At 26.7% G+C, this 24,928-nt stretch overlaps 1 protein-coding gene and 1 long non-coding RNA gene across 2 annotated transcripts in view; both read right to left on the bottom strand.

Moving 5' to 3' along the window:
* The window catches only part of LOC142241331 (terminal nucleotidyltransferase 5C), a 510,769-nt gene that overhangs the window by 255,363 nt on the left and 230,478 nt on the right, over positions 1–24,928 (bottom strand). The window lies entirely within an intron of this gene.
* LOC142241332 (uncharacterized) lies at positions 3,712–23,426 on the bottom strand. Its single transcript, XR_012723579.1, has 3 exons — positions 23,079–23,426; positions 19,482–19,731; positions 3,712–3,847 (listed from the first exon to the last, which is right to left on the bottom strand). It is a non-coding gene; the product is annotated as an uncharacterized LOC142241332 (long non-coding RNA).

A 24,928-nucleotide genomic window follows, 5' to 3' on the forward strand; every position in this document is an offset into this window, starting at 1 on the left:
AAATAAAATTTTGAAAAAAAATTTTCTATAGAAATAAAATTTTGAAAAAATTCTCTATAGGAATAAACTTTTGACAAAATTTTCTATGGAAATAAAATTGTGACAAAATTTTCTATAGAAATAAGATTTTGGCAAAATTTTCTATAGAAATAAAAATTTTAGCAAAATTTTCTATGGATATAAAATGTTGACAAAATTTTCTATAGAAATAAAAAATTGGCAACATTTTTATTTCAATAGAAATAAAAATTTGGAAATATTTTATTTCAATAGAAATAAAATTTTTACAAAATTTTCTACAGAAATAAAATTTTGACAAAATTCTCTAAAGAATTAAGATTTGGACAAAATTTTCTATGGAAAAAAATTTGACAAAATTTTCTATAGAAATAAAATTTGGACAAAAATTCCTATAGAAATAAAATTTTGACAAAAATTTCTATAGACATAAAATTTTGACAAAATTTTCTATAGAAATAAAATTTTGACGGAATTTTCTATAGAAATAAAATTTTGACCAAAATTTCGATAGAAATAAAATGTTGACAACATTTTCTATAGAAATAAAATGTTGACAAAATTTTCTATAGAATTAAGATTTTGACAAAATGTTCTATGGGAATAAACTTTTGACAAAAATTCCTATAGAAATAAAATTTTGACAAAACTGTCTATATTGACAAAATTTTGTATGGAAATAAAATTTTGACAAAAAAAAATCTATAGAAACAATGTTGGCGAAAATTTTCGTTAGAAGCTTTTTTTCATTGACTCATTCATAAAGTTCGCTATCCATAAAATTATGTAAACGTTGTTATACGTCACCAGGAAACAAGCAAAAGAAGAAAAAAAAAGCACTAATAAATGTTAATAACAAAGAAGTCAAGAACTGCCAAGATAAATAAAAGAAAAACTGCTAAGGCAAAATATGGATACAAATTCTATAAAAAAAGAAGAACAAGACCAATGATGACAACAAGACTAAAAAGGGAAAAATATGAGATGCATTAAAATTTCTAAAATGAAATGTGGCCTCCTTTCTGTCCCCCATTTTAATCATCAAACTGTGGATATGCTTGAATAGACAAGACCAACACCCACGCATTTTAAATGCTACCCACGTTTTTGTTTTTTTTTTTACAAGAAGGCTTAGATAGAGAGAGAGAGAGAGAGAGAGAGAGAGTGGAGAATAGATAAAATATCCAAGCATATGTCTTGACTTACTAAAGGACACGAATACTAACACATCGTTGACATCGAACATTCGCCTCCTCACACACACACACATACCCATTGGTAGATATACCACACAGTTTATAGCGAATTAAAAGTATAAGACAGCAAATTTATGTAGAGTGAAGGAAGAAAGGCTGATATTTGCATATAGTGGAAGAGATTGCTTGCAAACAGATGATATGAATTCCTATTAGGAACATTGTTTTATATATATAGATCTATCTCAAGTTTAGTTGAATGAATTATCTAAAAGTTTCTAAAGTAAAATCTATGTGCAGTAAAAGTTTTAGAATATTTAATGGGTCATATGAATTTTATCGTTTGCAGTTTATATTAGAAAAAAGTTTTTTTTTTTTACATAGTTAGATGCTCTTTATTTATCATTTTTTTTATTTAGAAGAAAACTGCTGAAATAAGTATGTATATACATATGTCGTATATGGGGTGTATAATTATTTAAAATTATATGAATAATAATCATACGCATACACTGTTAGAAAAATATGTTTTTCATATGTTCCGATATAAACAAAATGTGTTTCGGGCAAAATTTTTAAACACTATATATTTAAGTGCCAACATGTAATGTTCCTAAACTAACACTAAATGTTTGGGACACATATGTTAATATGTTAAAATATATTATGTAAACATATATAAATTTACAAATTTCGAGCAAACATATATATGTTTACAATTTCTGTGAAATGGTTGTATGTTGTTTCGGAAAACTGCTTTATGATAAGGCCAAAAATTTTATATGCTTAAGTCTAATTATTATTTAATTTGAATATTAGAATGAGTATTCGGAGTAAAGAGAATAGACATTCGGAACCAAGAGCATAGAGATTTAAAAAAAAAACAGCATGTGTTTTCGCCTTGAGAGGAGAATTTTATGTATGTGGGGACTGTAAATTTTTAATAACCCACATTTCGAAGTTTCATTATAAAAATTTAATATAGTATAAATGTCTAAATTGCAAAAAAAAAAAAATTGGTTCGGTCGGAGCAGGAATTGAACCCACGACCCTTTGCATGCAAGGCAGGCATGCTAACCACTGCTCCACGTGGCCAACAAATGTATGTTTCTTTTAAATAATGTTATGTTTGCATGGGCTCGTGGGCGCTGCAAAGTATGCTATATAAATGTAACTTGTAACGATAATTGTCTACTGGTGACTATAACTACTACGTAGCCCAGTGGATAGTGTGTTGGCTTACAAACTGTATGGGCCTCGGTTCGATTCTCCGCCCAGGCGAAAGGTAAAATTAAAAAAAAAATTATAAAATTTAATAATTTCTTCAACATTATTTGTATTACAGAAAAAGGTGCCAAGAACTAAAAATTTCGTGGAAGTGAAAATTATGTGAGGGAATGATCACAATCTTCTTTGGGGAAAATTCTTCCAAGCATATAATATTTTTGGGCTCAAAATGCTTCCAAACATATAATATGTCCACATAAAACAAACATATTAATATTTCGGCAGTATCCAATAATATATGTGCTTCCTGCAAAATATGTTTGGAACATATGTTAAAGAAGCGATTTTTTTTGAGGGTGTATGTATTGGTATATCGTCACCTATTGAACTCAATAGCAATACAAGAAATTGATTTAAATAATTTCAATTGAACTATATTTAATTCAATAAAATTTATTTATTTATTAAACTTATAGTATAGTAAGTAAGAATAATAGAGAATAATCTATATGTAAAATTATATGAAAATAATACAACATAACTTAGTTATATAAAATTAAATAAATTTTAAATAATTAAAATAAAGTAAATACAATTAAATTATATTATATTAAACTGAATGATCCTTCATTTGTTTAAAGAAAATATTACGAGCGATTAGTCAATTTACACTTTTTCCTTTTATGCATAATTTTAAAATTTAAAACCTTGCCAGTTTGCTTATGCTCAAGAAAATGCATTACTAGTTCTGATTAATAAATTTATTTATTTATTTATGTATTTTTTTTTTATTTTAATGATAACTTCACACACATTTTAATCTTGGGAAAACTATTCAGTAAGGCTTTGTAAATTATCTTCATAAATAAATTTCACTTTCTAAATTTCTCGAATATATTTTATTTCTATTGACACCGTATTGAATAACATATTGACTGAACAAAATATAATAGAAAATTTAAAACAATATTATTTAATGAAATTGTATAAAATGTAATTTATATACATTTTAATTAATTAAATTCAAATAATCTAAATTAAATCAAATTATGTCAAATTTTCTATAGAAATAAAATTTTGCCAAAGTTTTCTATAAAAATAAAATTTTGCAAAAGTTTTCTATAAAAATAAATTTTTGCACTGAGTGCTGCCCGATTCCATGTTAAGCTCAATGCCAAAGGACCTCCTTTTTATAGCCGAATCCGAACGACGTTTCACATTGCAGTGAAACCACTTATAGAAGCTTTGAAACCCTCAGAAATGTCACCAACATTACTGAGGTGGGATAATCCACCGTTGAAAAAATTTTGGTGTTCGGTCGAAGCAGGAATCGAATCCACGATCTTGTCAATGCAAGGCGGGTATGCTAACCATTGCACCACGGTGGCTCCCTTGATGTATAATTCCTTTTTTGGGGTGAAAGAAAAATAATTTGAAAAATACCTTAATTAAAAAAAAAAATATTTCAAAACATTCAAGTCGAGATTTTTGAGGTTCCCGTAGGTTATTGTATTAGTCAAATTGTGTCTCTTATTTTTTTGCTGACAATTTTTTCTCAAATTTGTGATTCCAAAATTAATGTCAAAAATAATCCTAGTAAATCCAGATCGCTTTTAATTAATAAAAACCGTTTTATTTTTACAATAGGTACCAGAACCCTAGAGCGTATAACTGATATTAATACAATTAAAAACAAGCATACGCCATATAGTACTAAAGTGAAATCTGAATTATTTTTAAGAGTCACCAGTACTACAATGACATATATTTATTGTCAATATAATTTTGTCATTTGATAGATTAAATATTTCATTTCACATTGCAGTGAAACCACTTAGAGAAGCTTTGAAACTCTTGGAAATGTCACCAGCATTACTGAGGTGGATTCCACCGCTGAAAAACTTTTTGGAGTTCGGTCGAAGCAGTAATCGAACCAGTATGCAAGGCGGGCATGCTTCCATTGAACCACGGTGGCACAATGAACTATACTATTCAGTTCATTGTGTCCCTTAAAGTGAACCTGAAAATAAATCGGGCTGCCACTTTAACCTAAAGGTACCATAGAGGCGTATTAGTCATATTAATATAATTGCCAACCATCATGCAACCCATGTTGCTGAGGAAAAAATTCAATTTTTTACCAGTTAGATTATTGTATTATTCAAATTGTATATCTTAAATATTTTCTGTCAAATTTTTTGTAAATTTGTAATTTTAAAAATAATTTCAAATAATCTGAGAAGTGTCAGATCACTTTTAATTGATAAAAACTCACTTCAAATCTCCCTTAATCTACTATACATAGAATTTCTTTTTTTCTGATATTTTGTAACCCTATCCTATATTTTAAAAATAATTTCAAATAATCTGAGAAGTGTCAGATCACTTTTAATTGATAAAAACTCACTTCATATCTCCCTTAATCTACTATACATAGAATTTCTGTTTTTCCTGATATTTTGTTACCCTATCCTATATTTTATTTTTATAAAATCACCCTTTTATTTTTAGAAAACAAAACATTTCACATCCACATGTTCCCAAACCCATAATTCATAGTGTAGAATTAAAATAAATTTAGATTTTAATGAAATGCAACAACTAAAGTTAACTTTTTCTTAGAAGTTTGTAAGAATAAAAAAATGAAATATGTAATAAATTCATCCATCAACCCATGGTTTGAATCCTCCCAAAGAAAGAATCCTCATCAATTGCTTCCTCGAAAAGCACGAAAAAAAATAAAGAAAGAAAAAAGAGCAAAAATATAGCACAAGACATGATGACATAGCACAAGAAATAGTCTAATAACAACAACAACAACAAAAATGAACCACAACCACTTACTACCATGGGACATTAAAAAGGTGATGATTGTGAACTGGCTGGAGGAGGGAAATAAAAATGAAATATTCATAGAAATTCAAATGAAGGTGGATAAGACAGGCAAAGTAGCAAGACAGACAGACAGACACCATCAACTAGAACCTACTGCAATATCGAACAAGAAGCAAAAGAAAAAAAACTAAAACACAGAAAAAATTGTAATGCGTCTTGGCTGTTAAGGAACTTTGAACGACAAAGTCTGTTTTTTGTTATTTTTTCTTTTGTTTCCCATTATAAAGGTGACTTGGAAAAGGAATTTTTTAGCAATGAATTCTATTTTTAGAAAAACATACAAAAAAAAATGTAAACGGATGTGGAGTATCAGGCAACGGAAAGTTGTCCACGGAGGAGAGGCCACAAACAAATTACCGCCTAACAAGAAATGATCAAGGGGCTACAGATGTCAAGCAACCTGTTGTTGTCCACCGATACGATTTGTTTTCATATCATAAAGTAAATGTAATTCAGAGATGTTGTACTCTTTGTTTGTTATGGTTATTTAAAATTACCAATTATTAAATTATTTAAAATTTGAATTAAAATTTCAAATTTGAAAATTAAACCGTTATTTTGTTTATATAAAAAATAAATCTCATTGATATTCTAGGAATAACTTTATCGCATGACGCACTTTAAATTGTCACTTTATCATGTCACCCTCTACCCTACTTTGTCCAGAATATCTAAGTCAGCTGTAGCCTCACATTCGAACAGACGAACAAAGATACATTGAATCCCACACCATTTACTATAGACTACATTTGACTACTGGATTTATTGCTGCACCTGGCAGTTAAAAGATATCAGCAGGTTTTTCTGTTTATCTTAACCTCTAATCAAAATGCTGTTTTTGTGCACTTTATTGCCAGCTTCTAAGATTGACATTTAATAACAACATTAATGGAGGTTAGGCTTTATTGATACACACCCATTAGCAGTGATTTGGCCCAGGTATTTTGCTCCCCTCTCAATGTAAGTAGATTCAACCGGATACTGGATATTATTTTAAACAGGATTTAAGAAAATATTTCAAAAATATGTTAGTCAATAAAGATTTAAAATCACAGCGAGCAGTTATTCCAATGATAATATGACATGTAAATAAAATGACATATCTCTCAATGTGAGAGAGTAAGATTGAAATGTACAAAGTTAGTGAGATAACCAATTGAGAATAGAGAATGAGAATGATGTTAACATTTAACATGGATCATGTTATGTTAATGTCAGATTTCAAATGAATGCATATTTACAGTATAGACCAGGAATGGAAAATACAGTACTATAGTACTTTTTCCAATACTTTTACACCGTGGTCAGTACCGTAGTACCCCCGCAAATAATTTAGTACCTTTTGTGTAGACATATTTGTGCCGATATCAGATTTTTGGTACACTAGTTTTGATAAAATACTTCAATATTTTGAGAAAAGTCTTTAACAGACTTATTAAAACCACAAAAAATATTATTTAACAAAAATATTGTCAAAATTTTATTTCTACAGAAAATTTTTTCAATTTTTTTCTTTTAGAAAATTTTGTAAAAATTTTATTTTTTTTTGTCAAAATTTTATATGTATAGAAAATGTTGTCAAAATTTTATTTCTATAGAAAATTTTGTCAAAATTTTTTTCTATAGGAAATTTTGTCAAAATTTTTTTTCTATAGAAAATTTTGTCAAAATTTTATTGCTATAGAAAATTTTGTCAAAATTTTATTTCTATAAAACATTTTGTCAATTTTTTTCCTTTTAGAAAATTTTGTCAAAATTTTATTTTTTTGGCAAAATTTTATATCTATAGAAAATGTTGCCAAAAATTTCAAAATTTTAGTTCTATAGAAAATTTCGTCAAAATTTTATTTCTATAGGAAATTTTGTCAAAATTTTATTCCTATAAAACATTTTGTCAAAATTTTAGTTCTATAGAAAAATTTGTCAAAATTTTATTGTTATGGAATTTTTGTTTAAATTTTATTTCCGAGGAAAATTTTGTCAAAATTTTATTTCTTTTTATATCTAAAGAAAGTTTTGTCAAAACTTTATTTCGGTAGAAAATTTTGTCAAAATTTTATTTCTATAGAAAATTTTGTCAATTTTTTTCTCTTTTAGAAAATTTTGTCAAAATTTTATTTCTATGAAAAATTTTGTCAAAATTTTATTTCTAAAGAAAATTTTGACAAAATTTTTTTTCTATAGGAAATTTTGTCAACATTTTATTTCTATAGAAAATTTCGTCAATTTTTTTCTTTTAGAAAATATTGTAAATTTTTTTCTTTTAGAAAATTTTGTCAAAATTTTATTTTTTTATCTAAATTTTAGATCTATAGAAAATTTCGTCAAGCTTTTATTTCTATAGGAACTTTTGTCAAAATTTTATTTCTATAGGAAATTTTGTCAAAATTTTATTTCTCTAGAAAATTTTGTCATTACATGATTACCATGATTACAGTATAGACCAGGGATGGAAAATACAGTACTATAGTACTTTTTAGAATACTTGTACACCGTGGTCAGTACCGTAGCACCTCCGCAAATGATTTAGTACCTTTTATGTCTACTTGTGCCGATATCAGATTTTTGGTACACTAGTTCTGACAAAATACTTCAATATTTTGAGAAAACTCTTTAACAGACTTATTAAAACTACAAAAGATATTACTTAGCAAAAATATTGTCAAAATTTTATTTCTACAGAAAATTTTTTCAATTTTTTTCTTTTAAAAAATTTTGTCAAAAAAATTTTTTTTTCAAAATTTAATTTTTTTTGTCAAAATTTTATATCTATAGAAAATTTTTTCAAAATTTTATTTCTATGGAAAATTTTGTCAAAATTTTATTTCTATAGAAAATGTTGTCAAAAATTTTTTTCTATAGGAAATTTTGTCAAAATTTTATTTTTTTGTATATATTTTATATCTATAGAAGATTTTGCCAAAAATTTTGTCAAAATTTTATTTCTATAGCAAATTTCGTCAAACTTTTATTTCTATAGAAAATTTTGTCAATATTTTATTTTTCTAGAAAATTTTGTCAAAATTTTATTTCTATAAAGGGTGATACGGTCAAAATTTGGTGAATATAAACTTGGAGTATTTCTTTCAATTTTGCATTTAAAAAACCTGAACACCCCTCATTTTGAAGGTGTGTGTGTGTGTGTGTGTAGAATCTTGCTCCTATTTTGATTTTGGAATTTACTCCTCAGTTGTCAAAATGCCGTCCAAGCAAGAAGAGCTGCGTATAAAAATTTTGCTCGCGCATCGCGAAAATCCGAGCTACTCGCACGCAAAGCTGGCAAAATCGCTAAAAGTTGCCAAATCAACCGTTACAAATGTAACTAAAGTGTTTGGGGAACGTTTGTCGACAGCCAGGAAGTCTGGATCGGGGGGAAATCGAAAACCGGAAGGCGCTGAGACGACAAAGAGAGTTGCCGGTAGTTTCAAGCGAAACCCTAACCTCTCTCTCCGAGATGCCGCAAATAAGCTGGGTGTATCGTCTACAACCGTGCATCGAGCCAAAAAACGAGCCGGACTATCGACTTACAAGAAGGTAGTGACTCCAAATCGCGATGATAAACAAAATACGACGGCCAAAGCGCTGTAGTTTTTATATGGAGTTTTATACGGCAAAAGGAAGGGGAAAGATAGCAGATATTTTCAAGCACGTAAAACTGTCAAAGCTCGCAAAGAAATATCTGGTTTGGCAAGCCATCTGTACCTTTGGCTTGAAAAGCAGCATTTTCATAGCTTCCGGGACTGTCAACCAAGAAATTTACGTGAAAGAGTGTTTGAATAAACGTCTGCTGCCTTTCCTGAAGAAACACGGTTGTTCCGTACTGTTTTGGCCGGATTTGGCATCTTGCCATTATGGCAAAAAGGCCATGGAGTGGTACGCCGCCAACAACGTGCAGGTGGTTCCCAAGGACAAGAACCCTCCCAACACGCCAGAGCTCCGCCCAATTGAGAAATACTGGGCTATTGTCAAGCGGAACCTAAAGAAGACCAAAAAAAAAAACTGCTAAGGACGAGCAGCAGTTCAAGGCAAACTGGCTTTCTGCGGCGAAGAAGGTGAACAAGGTGGCTGTACAAAATCTGATGGCAGGTGTCAAGCGTGAGGCCCGGCAATTCAGATTTGGAAAAGCGAAAGCCTAACTGAATATTTTTCCTGAATTTTATACTAATTGAACTTGAAAAATAAATTTAATTTGATTTTTTAAATAAACGATTTCACCGATTTACACGCGTTTTCCCTTGACCAAATTATGACCGTATCACCCTTTAAAACATTTTGTCAACATTTTAGTTTTATAAAGCATTTTGTCAAAATTTTATTTCTATAGAAAATTTTGTCGAAATTTTATTTTTATAGAATTTTTGTTTAAATTTTTTTTCTGATGAACATTTGGTCAAAAATTTATTTCTATAGAAAATTTTGTCAAAATTTTATTTCTATAGGAAATTTTGTCAAAATTTTATTTCTATAGAAAATTTTGTCAAAATTTTATTTCTATAGAAAATTTTGTCAAAATTTTATTTTTATAGAATTTTTGTTTAAATTTTATTTCTGATGAACATTTTGTCAAAATTTTATTTCTATAGAAAGTTTTGTCAAAACTTTATTTCGGTAGAAAATGTTGTCAAAATTTTATTTCTATAGCAAATTTTGTTAAAAATTTTATTTCTATAGGAAATTTTGTCAAAATTTTATTTCCATAGAAAACTTTGTCACTATTTTATTTCTGTAGAAATTTTTATCAAAATTTTATTTCTGTAGAAAATTTTGTTAAAATTTTAGTTCTATAGAAAAATTTTCAAAATTTTATTTCTATAAAACATTTTGTCAAAAGTTTATTTCTATAGAAAATTTTGTCAAAATTTTATTTTTATAGAATTTTTGTTTAAATTTTATTTCTGATGAACATTTTGTCAACATTTTATTTCTGTAGAAAATTTTGTCAAAATTTTAGCTCTGTAGAAAAATTTGTCAAAATTTTATTTCTATAAAACATTTTGTCAAAAGTTTATTTCTATAGAAAATTTTGTCAAAATTTTATTTCTATAGAAAGTTTTGTCAAAACTTTGTTTTGGTAGAAAATTTTGTCAAAATTTTATTTCTATAGAAAATTTTGTCAAAAATTTATTTTTATTTATCTACAGAAAATTTATGAAATACCATTAATTCTACCAATCTACCAAACCGTCTTTACAATACTACTGTAATCTTTGTAAGTGAATAAAAAACGAAAAAAAAAATATTTAAAATTGAGGAATTGAAAAACAAAATTCAGTCTAAAGTTGCTCTTGACAATAATCTTCCAATGGCATTTTTGTTATAATTTAGTGAAAAGTACTTGTTCGCTCAAATAAGTAACTTTTTTGTACTTTCTTAAAAATTATATTTCCCATCCCTGGTATAGACCCTACAAGTATTCGAGAGTTAATTTCATCGAAAGGTTCAACTTTCGAAAATAAAGAAAACTATTGACTGGGAATTTTTTCTTTCTAGTACGAAGGTTGCCTTTTATATTTCGGGACTGAGTTGATATAAACATGTCCGTTTATCTATTGAAAACATTTTTGTAATCAAAGTTTAGGTCGCACTTTTATCCCGATAGAAATCAAATTTGGCACAATTATTTGTTTTGGGTTAGAATAGAACCCTATAGATTTTGGAAGAAATCGGTTTAGATTTAGATATAGCTCCCACATATGTCTGTTGCCCGATATACACTTATGTGATCACAGAAGCAAAAGTTTTTCACTGATTTGTGTGACATTTTGTACAGGGAGTAGAATTACAGAGCGTACGTTAACATTTGAACAATGTGTACCAAATTTGATCGAAATTAACTCAGATTTAGGCAAAGTCCTCATATAGTATATGTACCTCCAGTCATTTATATTTCCTCTAATTTCAAATATGGCTAAAATACTCACATTTTCCACTGTAAACAAGAAAGCCGTCCCATGGTATTAGACGATTTAAATTTGAAGTCTAGAGATTTTCTAAGAAGTCTAAAAAAAATTGTGTTCGGATTTAAATAAAATTTGAATAATTTTGGATGGTATCGAAAATGTAGATCTATAATGTGGTGCAGGGTATAATATAGTCGGCCCGCTCAACTTTAGACTTTCCTTACTTGTTTTACTATATAATAAATATAATACATACGCCAATGGTGGATAAGTTTAAAAATAATTTTTTGGACTTCTATTTTGGTATAAATATGACAATGATTTCAGTCCCTGTGCACCTAACGAATATCAAAGACATGTTTTAAACTTCGCTAAGACCCTCTGAGTATGGTATTTTTGGATATTAAAAATCCATTACACGTGGTGTAAGATATTATGGCACATCATTCCCACTTGCATTATAACTCGAGGATATCTTTCCCTGTCATTAAGCTCATAGTAAGTACAGAGTTTACTCTTCAATATGCGTTCTCTCTTCAGTACATATGTTAATGTTAATTGAACTAATGGTCAAGGTTACCTCTGTGTACCATTAAAACCATTCAACTTTCTACCTCTTACATGGAATTTTCTTTCACATTCATTCAGAGTTAATGTTAACATACGAACTTTAATCTAAATGAACAAATGTCCACACACATACACCCAATCTAGGTTCTCATGCTGTGGTGTATTCGTATATGTCTATCTATCGAGAGATGCGTATGATGCAAAACATTGGAATGTTGACATTTCTCGAAATACCGACTTACGCACGCTCTCATGTGGCTCTTCGGTAAATGGGGCCATTTATATGTCTCTGTGTATATGTGTATGATGGTATCCATCAAGGAGATCTTTAGCAACTACTCAACAATACTTTCAAGTATGTGTGAGAACACATACTGTGGTGTATTCGTATATGTCTATCTATCGAGAGATGCGTATGATGCAAAACATTGGAATGTTGACATTTCTCGAAATACCGACTTACGCACGCTCTCATGTGGCTCTTCGGTAAATGGGGCCATTTATATGTCTCTGTGTATATGTGTATGATGGTATCCATCAAGGAGATCTTTAGCAACTACTCAACAATACTTTCAAGTATGTGTGAGAACACATCTACTTTTTTTGTTTTACTTCCAGCAGTGTATAAGTATGTGATTGTATTACCATTGTTTTGTGGAGAGATGTATATTTGTATAGGTGTGTGTTGAGCACAATTTTAATCGAAAGGCAAATGGAAAGACACTAACATATGTTTGTTATGAAATAAATCACGTTTCGTCTTCTCTGGAACATTGCATTGACTATGGGACAATGACTTCGAAAATATTTTTAGGATTCTAAACAGGGTAATGAGAATTTAATATGTGAGGAGGTTTTGTAAGGATTTGTATTGACAGTAATAAGGAACATAGGATTTGACTAAATAACCAAATATAGATGAGGGTAAATTTTTCTCTTTAGGTTGGGTCACAACAGCAAGTATTAAATAAGTCGCTTTATTGTGTGTGTGTGTGTTTTTTTTTTTTTTTTTTTTAAGATGCCCCATGAAACTTAATACACTTTTGTAAGCGTTTAAAACAATTGTTGAAGCCCTTTGTCACTCTGATTGAAGTATCTAAACTAAAAGTAGTTTAAATTAATTTAAACTAAATTTATTTTAATTAAAACTAAATTAATTCAAACTAAAATAATTTATTTAAAAATACATTAATTCAACTTCAATTGAATTAAAAACATTCGAAATAGATCATCCAATTCTCTTGAATAGCAATTTCTCATCGTCATATACACTGTAGTTGTTGAGCATTTTTTATGTTCTTTTTTCCTAAAGCTAACAACATATAACATGCGTGCTTGTATATGTATGTGTGTTTTGTGTCTATGTGAAATTGCAATTTAATTTTTTGAAAAACTAGCAATGAGTGTAAATGACACTTCATGATAAATTATTAATCGAAATGAATGTTTCAATGCAGAAACGTCAATGTCGTATTGCAGACATTCTATGTAGTAGCGAAACATTGTTGCAAATCGATGTAGTATAGGCCTCTTATCGCACTTCTCCTCACCTAATGTTCAATTCAGCCATACAATTAAAAACTAATATATATATATATATTTTTTTTTCATTCGAATGACATTCAGACAATGCAAGAAATATTTTGAGCCTATATTAATGGTGGGGAAGCTAAAAGGCATACATTTTTTCGCAGCATGTGAAACAATAAAAATTAATTTTAATTAAAAGAAATGGGGAACAATGATGTTGATATTAAGAAGATGAGTAGAAAGAAAAAGAGATGAGAAAAAATTACATATATTTTCCTTCGAACAATTTTAAGAAACCCTTACTATTTTATTTTACATTATTGTCAGGTCTAGAAAATAAGACTTTCACCTGAAATTTTATAAGAGGTCACCCTATAATTTATTGAACATGAACATTTAGCCTTAACCTTCAAATAATAGTTATAAGTAGTTTTATGTACTCGACTCGTTTTTGTATTCCCTTTTTTCGGGTCATCTGAATATGAAGGATTGCTCCTAAAAGAAGAAATATTGAATGGGCTGGACTACCAGGTAGCATTTAAGAGAAAACATTTTATGTAATATTCTTAGATAAGAATCAATTCGCTAAGAGTCTGTAAATATGTCTATTATCTAAATGATAATTATAATGTAATATGAAAGAAATGGGAAATAAAAATCAATCAATCAATCAATCATTTAGCCTTAAAAAAAAAACAGACTTTGTTAGCGTTGGACCCCCACACAATTTGTCAATTGCCCATAAAAATGTTCGAGTCGATTGGTTGCAAAAATGCTCCAAAAATACGATAGAGGTGCCCCGAAACACATCTATGACATCATAAAATCGGTGGATTTATGCGTATGAACTCGAAAGTATGTGAAACAATAACAAATAATTTTAATTAATAAAATTGTATACAATAAAATTATGTTGATATTAAAATATTTTTATATTTCTTTCACAAATCTGTTATATCACTATGAGGTATAGAAAATAGATTCTGGTACTCAAGCGATCTTTGGTAGATATTGCAAAATAATAATCTCCGACTAAGAGGTACTTCCAAAAAATTTTTGAAACTAAAATTTTGACAAAAGAAAAGAAAACTGTTCTATAAAAATAAAGTGTTGATAAAAATTTCTATATTTTCGATAGAATTGCATTTCTATGACAAAACTTTAACTAGAATGAAAATTTTGATGTTGTTTTTAATTTTTCTGTTAAAATAAAATTTTGATAAAATTTTCTATAGATATAACATTTTGGCGAAATTTTCTATAAAAATTAAATTTTTGGCAAATTTTTCTATAGAAATAAAATTTGCAAAATTTTCTATAGAAATAAAATTTTGACAAAATTTTCTATAGAAATAAAATTTTGACAAAATTTTCCATAGATAAAAATTTTTTGACAAAGTTTTCTATAGAAATAAAATTTTGACAAAATTTTCTATAGAAACAAAATTTTGACAAAATTTTCTATAGAAATAAAATTTAGACAAAACTTTCTATAGAAACAAAATTTTGACAAAATTTTCTACAGAAATAGAATTTAAACACATTTTTTTTATAGAAATAAAATTTTGACAAATTTTTCTATAGAAATAAAATTTTGACAAAATTTTCTATAGAAATTAAATTTTTACAAAAGTTTCTATACAAATAAAATTTAGACAAAACTTTTTGTAGAAATAAAATGATGACAACATTTTTTATAGAAATAAAATTTTGACACGATTTTCTAAAATACAAATAAATTTTAGACAAATTTTTCAATAAAAATAAATTGTTGATAAAATTTTCTACAGAAATAAAATTTTGACAAAGTTTTCTATAGAAATAAAATTTTTACAACATTTTCTTTAGAAATTTTGTTTCTTTTTTTGTAATATTCTATAAAAATAAAATATTGATAAAATTTTCTATAGAAATAAAATTTTGATAAAATTTTCTATAGATATAAAATTTTGAAAAATTTTCTATAAAAATAATATTTTCTATAGAAATAAAATTTTTACAACATTTTCTTTAGAAATTTTGTTTCTTTTTTTTTAATATTCTATAAAAATAAAATTTTGACAAAATTTTCTGCAGAAATAAAATGTTGACAACATTTTCTAAAATAAAATTAAACTTTTGGCAAATTTTTCTATAGAAATTAAATGTTGACCAAAATTTCTATTGAAATAAAATTTTGACAAAATTTTCTATAGAAATAAAATCTTGACAAAATTTTCTATAGAAATAAAATTTTGAAAAAATGTTCTATAAAAATAAAATTTTGACAAAATTTTCTATAGAAATAAAACTTTGACAAAATTTTCTATGGAAATAAAATTTTGATAACATTTTCTATAGAAATAAAATGTTGACAAATTTTTCTATAGGAATAAAATTTTGACAGAACTTTTTGTAGAAATAAAATGATGACAAAATTTTCTATAGAAATAAAATTTTGACTACATATATATTTTTGATTAATCTATACGAGAAAAATAAAATATTGATAAAATTTACTATAGAAATACAATTTTGACGAAATTTTCTAAAATAAAAATTAAATTTTGACAAAATTTTCTATAGAAATAAAATTTTGACAACATTTTCTATCGAAATTTTTCTGTTGAAATAAAATTTTGACAAAATATACTAAAATAAAAATAAAATTTTGAGAAATTTTTCTATAGAAATAAAATTTTGCCAAATTTTCTAAAATAAAACTAAAATTTTCGATAGAATTGTATTTCTATGACAAAACTTTTCGTAGACTGAAAATTTTGATTTTTCTTTTTTAATTTTCCTATTCAAATCAAATTTTGATAAAATTTTCTATAGAAATAGAATTTTGAAAACATTTTCTATAGAAATAAAATTTTGACAAAATTTTCTATAGAAATAAAATTTTGACAAAATTTTCTATAGAAACCAAATTTAGACACGATTTTCTATACAATAAAACTTTGATTTTATAGAAATAAAATTTTGACAAAATTTTGTATAGAAATACAATTTTGACAAAATTTTCTTTAGATTTTTTTAAATATTCTATAAACATAAAATATTGATAAAATTTACTAAAGAAATACAGTTTTGACAAAATTTTCTAAAATAAAAATAATATTTTGACAAAATTGTCTATAGAAATAAAATGTTGACAACATTTTCTATCGATTTTTTTCTGTTGAAATAAAATTTTGACAAAATTTTCTGCAATAAAAATTAAATTTTGACAAATTTTTCTATAAATCTAAATTGTTGATAAAATTTTCTATAGAAATAAAATTTTGACAAAATTTTCTATAGAAATATAATTTCGACAACATTTTTTATAGACATAACATTTTGACTAAATTTTCTATAGAAATAAAATTTTGACCAAATTTCCTATAGAAATAAAATTTTGTCAAATTTCCTATAGAAATAAAATTTGACACAATTTTCTATACAAATAAAGTTTTGATTAAAATTTCTATAGAAATAAAATTTTGAAAAAATTTCCTATAGAAATAAAATTGTGACACAATTTTCTTTACAAATAAAATTATGATAAAAATGTCTATAGAAATAAAATTTTGACAAAATTTTCTATAGAAATAAAATTTTGACAAAATTTTCTATAGAAATAAAATTTTGACAAAATTTTCTATAGAAATAAAATTTTGACAAAATTTTCTATAGAAATAAAATTTGGACAAAATTTTCTATAGAAATAAAATCTTGACAAAATTTTCTATAGAAATAAAATTTTGACAAAATTTTCTATAGAAATAAAATTTTGACAAAATTTTCTATAGACATAACATTTTGACAAAATGTTCTATAGAAATAAAATTTTGACAAAATTTTCTATTGAAATAAAATTTTGACAAAATTTTCTATAGAAATAACATTTTGACAAAATTTTCTATAGAAATAAAATTTTGACAAAATTTTCTATAGAAATAAAATTTTGACAAAATTTTCTATAGACATAACATTTTGACCAAATGTTATATAGAAATAAAATTTTGGCAAACTTCTCTACAGAAATAAAATTTAATTTTGTCAAAATTGTATTTCTGTAGAAAATTTTATTTTGTCAAAATTTTATTTCTGTAGAAAATTTTATTTTCTCAAAATTTTATTCCTATATAAAATTTTGCCAAAAGTTTATTTCTATAGAAAAAATTGGCGAAATTTTAATTCTATAAAAATAAATTAGAAATAAAATTTTGACAAAATTTTTTATTGAAATAAAAATTTGACAAAATTTTCTATTGAAATAAAAATTTGACAAAAATTTACTGCAGAAATAAAATGTTGACAAAATTTTCTACAAAAATAAAATTTTAATAAAATTTTCTATAGAAATAAGTTTTGACAAAAATTTTCTATAGATATAAAATTTTTTTTCTTTTTTTTAAGTATTCTAAAAAAATAAAATTTTGATAAAATTTTCTACAGAAATAAAATTTTGACAACATTTTCTAAAATAAAAAAAAATGACAAAATTTTCTAAAATAAAAAAAAATTGGCAAAATTTTCTATAGAAATAAAATTTTAGCAAAATTTTCTATAGAAGTAAAATTTTGGCAAAATATTTCTATAGAAACAAAATTTTGACAAAATTTTCTATAGAAATAAAATTTGTATCTAATTATACAATTATTTTTCGAGCTTTATGGACAGATATAGATTAAGGAACATGGTTAATAGAGCCATTGAAAAGAAACGCCAGATACAAATCTATACACGCCTGGACTGTACCCAGACAGATCTATACTAAAGGCTGTGGAATGGTTCATTCTGTTGAAATAAAATTTTGGTAAAATTTTCTATAGAAATAAAATTTTGAAAAAATTTTCGTTAGAAATAAATTTTATTTCTATAATTGTGACAAAATTTTCTATAGACATAAAATTTTCATAGAACGAAAATTTTTTTTTTTTTGTTGAAATAAAATTTTGATAAAATATTCTATAGAAATTTTTTAATTATGATTTTTAATGTTTTTATAATTTTATTTTTTTTTTTTTAATTTAGCAAAATTGCCTCTAGAAATAACATTTGGAATCAATATCTTTAAAAATCTTAATATTATATGGTTTTTATATAGCTAGAGATTATCAAAGTCTATTGTAAGTTCTCCTTGTTTTTAGAAGTAACAACTTTCCCTTGTAGGAGCAAACTAAAATCGTTAAAATATGTACAACTTCGACATATTTACAATTCAAGGTATGTGCACTTATGAAATCAAAAAAATTGAAAAAATTTTTTAATAGAATTTTCTTAAAATTTTATTAGATTGGCTTTGTTTCGAGTGGCAATCGTGAAGAAATCCCTTCTTTTAATTCGCTTGGTTATGGTTAGGTTAGGTTAGGTGGCAGCCCGATGTATCAGGCTCACTTAGACTATTCAGTCCATTGTGATACCACAGTGGTGAACTTCTCTCTTATCACTGAGTGCTGCCCGATTCCATGTTAAGCTCAATGACAAGGGACCTCATTTTTATAGCCGAGTCCGAACGGCGTTCCACCTTGCAGTGAAACCACTTAGAGAAGCTTTGAAATCCTCAGAAATGTCACCAGCATTACTGAGGTGGGATAATCCACCGCTGGAAAACTTTTTTGGTGTTCGGTCGAAGCAGGAATCGAACCCACGACCTTGTGTATGCAAGGTGGGTATGCTAATCATTGCACCACGGTGGCTCCCGCTTGGTTATAGTACACTGGGTGGTATGAGTGATGCTTAACTATTTATTGTTTATTATACGTCACCGAGTCCTTTAATATTGAAACTGAAGTAATTAAAAATTATAATTGACTTCAAATTAAATTATTTTAATATAATACTATATAACAGTTCATTAAAAAAAAAATAATTTAACAGAAACTATAGTGAAAGGGGGAAGATTTTTCAATCTGGGTCTCATAGGCTAACTTCTAAAGGAGAAAACATACATGACTTATCCCCTTGTAAATCGAATCATCATCTGAATCATGAAAACAATAATAATTAATTAAAAAATTAAAATTTGAAATAATTCAATTAATTTGTGTTTTTTATTTCTCATTATTTTTGTTTTCTAAATTTAAGTAGGATTTGAATTCAAAATCTAGATGCTTTTTTTCTGTACAATATTTCAACAGTAATTATATTTAAAATTAAAAAAGTATGTTCTTACCTTTTCATTACTTGTTTCTAAATTATTTTCCGAGTTCATACGAATGCCGTGTAGTTATACGTAAATTTTCGTTTTTTGATATTTTCTATTTTATTTTTTGAAATAGAAGATGAATGATGCACTGTGATAATTTATTTGGCTGACAAATCTGTTGTTTGGTTCAATTTTATTTATTTTTAATTTAGGTTGTTTTTCACGTGTCTTTAAAATAAATGCGAATTAAAAATAAAAAAGAAAACTAGAGCAACATCTGGCAGACGAAAGTGTGAGAGAAATGCGTTAATGCGTCGTTTTTTGGTCCCTTGATTTCTTTCACTTGTGGCTAACAATTTGGCTTATTGCCTCTTACCAATGATAATGGGCTAAGTCATATATTTTTACATTTTACCACCATAAGAGGGTTGCTATTTATATTTCGGAATTGGGCACCCATAATTGTGTAATCTACAAACTAACAGTTCTATCTTACTCCGAACGCTTTGACAACAACTTCAGCAAAAGATTCATCCATCCCAAACAAATGGTATTAAATAGTGAAAATTTTTGTGCGAATATTTTCTACAACTTTCGATGTGAGTTAATTCAACACCAATGCATCGATAAATATAACTAAATTTTTAGTGAAGCTATTTCAAGGACCAGTGTTTATCATATGGGATGTGAATTCAACCGAGGTTGTAGTACACGTCAAGATGAATTTCGTGAATGTCATCCAAAATCAGTTGTAGTTCCGGAAACAGGTGTATCTGTTCGCCAACTGATATTGCAAGAGCGTCATTTAACCAATCGTAAGATTTTGACAACCTTAGGCAGTAGTGGGGAAATTGTTAAAAAATTTTATATCTATAGAAATTTTTTGCAAGATTTTATTTCCATAGAAATTTTTGCAAAATTTTATTTCTATAGAAAATTTTTACACATTTTTATTTCTATAGCAAATTTTCTGTTATTAGGCATTAGTAAGGACATTTTTACAAAATTTTATTTCTATAAAAATTTTTTTACACAATTTTATTTTCCCAAAAATTTTATTTTCATAGAAAATTTTTGCAAAATTTTATTTCTATAGAAAATTTTTGTAAAATTTTATTTCTATAGAAAATTGATATAGAAAATGTTTGTAATACTTTATTTCTATAGAAAATTGTCTCAAAATTTTAATTCTACAGAAAATTTTTGCAAAATTGTAATTCTACAGAAAATTTTTGCAAAATTTATATATATATAGAAAATTTGTGCTAAATTTTATTTCTATAGAAAATTTTTTTAACAATTTTTTTTCTATAGGAAATTGTGGCAAAATTTTATTTCCATAGAAAGTTTTCTGTTAATTTTAGTTGTATAGAAAATTTCTTCTTAATTTTGTTTCTACAGAAAATTTTTGCAAATTTTTTTAAATAGATTTTTTTTTGCATATTTTTTGTTTCAATAGAAAATACTTGAAAACTTTTATTTCTATACAAAAATTTTTTGCAAAAATTCATTTCTATATATTTTTTTTTGCAAAAATTTATTTCTATAGAAAATTTCTTCTTATGTATTTTATTTCTATCGATTTTTTTCCAATTTTATTTATATAGCAAATTTTTGCAAAATTTTATGTCAATAGAAAATCCTTGAAAATTTTTATTTCAAAGAAAATTTTTGCAAAATTTTATTTCTATAGAAAATTTTTTGTAAAATTTTATTTCTATAGAAAATTTTTGGAAAACTTTTATTTCTATAGCGAATTTTTGTCCTCTTAATATTGTTTCTATAGAAAATGTTTGTGAAATTTTTTTTCTATAGAAAATTTCTGTAATACTGTTTTCTATAGAAAATTACCTCTAAATCTTATTTTTATAGATTTTTTTTTGCAAAATTTTAATTCTACAGAAAATTTTTGCAAAATTTTATTTCTATAGACATTTTTTTGAAAAATTTTATTTCTATAGAAAATTTTTGCAAAATTGTATTTCTATAGAAAATTTTTGCAAAATTTTATTTCTATAGAAAATTTTTGAACAATTTTTTTTCTATAGGAAATTGTGGCACAATTTTATTTCCATAGAAAATTTTCTGTTATTGTTAGTTGTATAGAAAATTTCTTCTTAGTTTTGTTTTTACAGAAAATTTTTGCAAATATTTTTAAATAGAAAATTTTTGCAAAATTTTTGTTTCAATAGAAAATTCTTGAAAAATTTTATTTCTGTACAAAATTTTTGCAAAATTTTGCAAAAATTTATTTCTATAGAAAATTTCTTCTTATGTGTTTTATTTCTATTGATTTTTTTTCCAATTTTATTTATATAGAAAATTTTTGCAAAATTTTTTTTCTAAGAAAATTTTAGCAAAATGTTATTTCTATAGCAAATTTTTGCAAAATTTTATTTTTATAGAAAATTCTTGCAAAAATTTATTTCTATAGAAAATTTATTCTAATGTCTTTAATTTCTATAATTTTTTTTTTGTAAATTTTTTTTCTATAGAAAATGTTTGCAAAATTTATTTCTATAGCAAATTTTTGCAAAATTTTATTTTTATAGAAAATTCTTGCAAAAATTTATTTCTATAGAAAATTTATTCTAATGTCTTTAATTTCTATAATTTTTTTTTTGTAAAATTTTTTTCTATAGAAAATGTTTGCAAAATTTGTTTTCTATAGAAAATTTTATTTTTATAGAAACGTTTTGCAAAATTTTATTTTTATAGAAAATTTTTGCAAAATTGAATGTTCAGTTAAGTATATTTATGTAAAAAACTTAATTAGTTTTGTCTTTACAGAAAATTTTCGAACAACTTTATTTCTATAGAAAATTTCCTCTTAATTTTATTTCTATAGAAAATGTTTTGCAAATTTTATTTCAAAAGGAATAGACAATTCTAAATGGTACACAATCATTTGTTGGTCAGTTGTCTTCCAAGAAATCAGGAAAATCAACTGCCGAAAATGGATCATAACCACGACAATGCGAGCTCTCACACATCAGCTCAAACAGCTGAATTTTGCAGCACTCAAACTATCATTTAATGGGTCATATGCCATATAGTTCTGACTTGGCACCGAACGGCTTCTTTTTATTCCCATGCGAAAAAAAAAAATAAAATGAGAAGTCAACGTTTTTCGAGACCTGATTTGTGGAGATACCCCAATCAGAGTGACAAAAGTGCTTCGACAATTGGTTCAAACGCATGCAAATGTGTATATATCTTAGTGGGAAATATTTTGTAAAATAAAACGATTTTCGCTTTTAATCTCTAATCCCCAAATATAAAAGGCAACCCTCGTGCTCCCGCTAACGAGCATGTTAATTTATAAAATATTTATAAAAAAAATTGTCATTGTTGAGATCAAACACATAGACATATATATGAAATTTTGTGTTACTTAGTGAAAAATATGAAACTGTCAGCAATTTCTTACACTTTGAATATGTCTAGCTTTTTTTATTATTGTTTAATTTTTTACAAAAAAAACGCCTTATAATACGTTATTTTATATTTTATTCTCTTTTGTTTCGAATTACGAAGATTTTTTTTCTTTAAAATCTATACAATATGGCAACACTAACGCCCAGTGGGGCAAAGGTTTCTTTGATTTTTTCTAAACACACTCACACACACATACATGTGCACACAGAGGGCCCCAAAATCATATGATAATAGTCACCGTTACAATTTGTTTTTGCGTAGATTTCTGGCAACTCACGATGGGGGTGCAAAAAAAACGCTATTTTGCCAAAACAACAACTACAAGAACAATACAAGAATATAAACGAAATTTGCAAAATTCAAAACAACAATGAATATCGCTAAGAAGGAGGCCGACTGTGTGTGATTGTTTGTACGCGATCACATTCGTGGAACGACTAATGTGAAAAAGTAATCAAAATTGCACGAGTAGTACACTTAATTATTGAGTGCATTGCATATTGCAGCAGGCCATAGTAGCCAACTAACTAGCTAACTAGTCAGTCAGTCAGCCTGACTACTGCATAGTTGTAGTCAAACTATCGACATTCACTATGCACATTGAAATGGCATGGCATCAGATGCACTCACACACACACACACTCTCAAACAACTATAGAACACCTAAAGCTAAGAGAAACATATCTAGCCATATATCCATCATCAATTGCAGCAACAATTTGGCAAAATAGAGAGTCTTTGGTAGCCACCTCACTCTCCCCACCAAAAAAAAAAAAAAACAACAATACCCACCATAGCAACAACTATTACAACTACTCAGGTTGCCTGCCCACCACCATCCATGCCCCCAATGCAACTGACTACAAACCCTTTGACCAGTTGGTAGGAGCCTTATATATGTGTGTGTGTGTGAACACGATAGGCAACAAACATTTCGATTAATACAACTTGTGGCTAACATGGTTGCAACAACAACAACTATTTATTGTAGTACTTGTTGTTTTTTGTAAAACAGCCACAAGAATGACAATCACTACTAACAACAGCAGCATCGTATAATCGTCATATTTTGCTCGTTTGTCGCTATAGTTCGTCATGAGATATACCTTCACATTTTCTCGTGGATGTCGTTTGGCGCTACTGTGCTTATTAGACTTTAGCTCTCGCAATACAAGAGTACTCATTGTCGGCAGTGTGGATGAAAATGTTGGTTAAAGAAATCAACAAAGCTTTTTCAATTATATTTCACTCGAAAGCTAAAATTCTCTTTTATTTTTTAGTTAAATAGAAAGAGAGTGAGAGAAAGAGTAACAAGATAGACATTTCCATTTTGACTCAATTTTTTACTCTTGCATATCAAACGCAAATAAGAATTTCATAATTGTGTTTTTCATTCTCTTTAACTCATATGATTCTTACACTCTATTTCTCTCTCACACTCTTCGAAGCAAATTAGCTTTTACGGTTCTGCCTTAATGTTATTATGACGTCTTTTGTAGTCGCCTATACCCACACACTTCATAGAGTATAGCAAATATTGTCAAAATATTCTTTCTCTGTTTTCTTTGCGAAAATCATCATTTGTCTTTTCTTAGATTGAAAACTGTTGTTGAGGTCTTCTGGTTGCTTGTATCGACAGTGGTCCAAAGCGAAAATATTGATTAAATCAATCGTAACTAGATCGATGGGTTTTTTCAACAATTCATGACTAGAAATGAATGCGATAGGAGTGAAATCTAGAAAAATGGGGACCAAGACGATTCACTGAGCCCCAGAGAGCCGAAATATATTATGATCACGAGGGTTACCTTTTATATTTCGGGATTGGGCAACCCTGGTATTGCAATCTGCCAACTCACAGGTCTTTTATAAAACTTTTGACGTAGATTAACTCAGCAATAGTATATCAATGAACTTAATAAAATTTTTGGCGATGAAGCTCCGTCAAGGACCAAATTTTGCTTTTCATGATATAGTAAATTCAACCGTGGTCCTAGTTCATTCCAAAACGAATTTTTGCAATTATTGTTCCGAAA

Source organism: Haematobia irritans, chromosome 5 (genome assembly GCF_050003625.1).
Source record: "Haematobia irritans isolate KBUSLIRL chromosome 5, ASM5000362v1, whole genome shotgun sequence".
In the NCBI taxonomy this organism is placed as follows: Eukaryota; Metazoa; Arthropoda; class Insecta; order Diptera; family Muscidae; genus Haematobia; species Haematobia irritans.